This window comes from Capra hircus, chromosome 21, assembly GCF_001704415.2.
Source record: "Capra hircus breed San Clemente chromosome 21, ASM170441v1, whole genome shotgun sequence".
NCBI lineage: Eukaryota > Metazoa > Chordata > Mammalia > Artiodactyla > Bovidae > Capra > Capra hircus.
This window is the reverse complement of record NC_030828.1, coordinates 33621389-33623362: the sequence shown is the minus strand read 5'-3', so window position 1 is coordinate 33623362 and position 1974 is coordinate 33621389. Positions and strand designations below refer to the sequence as shown.

At 38.4% G+C, this 1974-nt stretch overlaps 1 pseudogene; it reads left to right on the top strand.

Moving 5' to 3' along the window:
• Positions 387–1636, top strand: LOC102169912 (annotated as a pseudogene).

Below are 1974 nucleotides of genomic sequence, written 5' to 3'. Positions count from 1 at the left end.
GCCTGGAACTAAATGGGAAGTTGAATCTTCAGGAAATAGTGAAGACTATCAGAAATGGTGAATATTTGAATAAATATCAAAGATTACTTCTCCCTCTTGATTTCTTTAAATTTCATGTGGCTATTTAAAAATAATGTTGAGGGGACATTTAAAGAAATAAAATAAAAATAATGTGGGAATTTCTCTTTCTATGTTCTGGAACTTCTTAAGTAGCTTTGAAGATTTGATGTGTTCTCTTATGAATTCTTCTGGGCCCTATGAATTCTTGAAGAGTAATTATTTAGTTTATTTAAATTTTTAATGTTTATTAGGGTAAATTTTGGCAAATAATATTTCCCTAGGAAGTTGCCTATTTATGCTACATTTTCAAATGTGTTTGTTCTAGACTTGTGAAAAGTAGCTTCCTGAGATTTTTAGGTATTTAAACCTCTGCTGGGGCAGCCTTAGTTCTCAGAGTGCATGTTATGAGCCTCTTCCCCTGGATTGATTCTTGGGTTTTTTTTCCCAGCATGGCCCCTAAACACCAGTCTCCGCTTCCATCCCACATAAAGAAACCAAAACTGACTCCTGCCTCCAGGCCAGACAAAACGTCTCCTCTGAACTTGCTGAAGGAAGAGAAAGAACAGCAAGAAGCAACTGAACATATTGATGGAGTACAAGATGAAATAGACAGACTTAGTGAACAAGCCAGTGAGGAGATTTTGAAAGTCGAACAGAAATATAACAAATTCCGCCAATAATTTTTTCAGAAGAAGTTGGAATTGATTGCCAAAATCCCAAATTTGGGGGTAACAACATTTGTTAACCATCCGCAAGCGTCTGCACTGCTTGGGAAGGAAGATGAGGCGCTGCCTTATTTGACAAGCGTTGAAGTGACGGAATTTGAAGATATTAAATCAGGTTACAGAATAGATTTTTATCTTGATGAAAATAGAATATTATTTTCACTTACTTTGAAAATAAAGTTGTCTCCAAACACTTACATCTACATGAGAGTGGCGATCTATCTTCAAAGTCCACTGAAGTCAAATGGAAATCCAGAAAGGATTTCACTAAGTGATCAAGTCAAATGCAGAAGAAAGCCAGCCGGAAGAGACAGCATGAGGAACCAGAGAGCTTCTTCACCTGGTTTATTGATCATTCTGATGCAGGTGCAGATGAGCTAGGAGAGGTCATCAAAGATGATATTTGGCCAAGTCCGTTACAGTGGTGCTTGTTTCCTGCCATGGATGATGAGGAAGGGGAAGGAGAAGAAGGTGATGGTGACAGTGAAGAGGAAGAAGGATTGGAAGATATTGATGAAGGAGATTAGGATGAAAGTGAAAAAGATGAGGCGGAGGAAGATGAAGGAGACGAGGACTAATGGAACATGGATGGATTCCAACCTTCCTTTTTAAATCTTCTCCAGTCCCTGGGAGCAAGTTGAAGTCTTTTTTTTCTCCTCCTGTGCTCACTCACTCTGTTTTTAAGGTCTCTTTTCTCTTTTATACCAAGGTTCACAACTTATTTGGGAATATCTTGAGCAGAATTCAAGGGGAAAGGAATTTCTACCCCTTTCTATTCCAAATTCATTTTTATCCCTTACTGTCACAACAAAGGCTATAGAATCAACACCACCATGCTCTGTGGGAAAAAAGAAAAACCTTCTGCTCTCCTGGCTCTGCTGGAAGCTGGAGGGTCCTAGGCCTCTGTGTGATAGTGCATAGAATAGTGCCTTTCCCCCTCCTTTCTCTGTATATTGTGTTCAGAGACTACATTGTGTCTCTACGTGAATATGGACAGTTAGCATTTACCAATATATGTCTGTCTACTTTCTCTTTTTAAAAAAGAAAAAAGACTTTTTAAAAATGGGGTTATAGAAGGTCAGCAAAAGGTGGGTTTGAGATGTTTGGGTGGGTTAAGTGAGTATTTTGACAACATGGCTACTCCTTTGGCATGTTAAATTGTGATGTTTAATGGATGTACTTTCAGTTT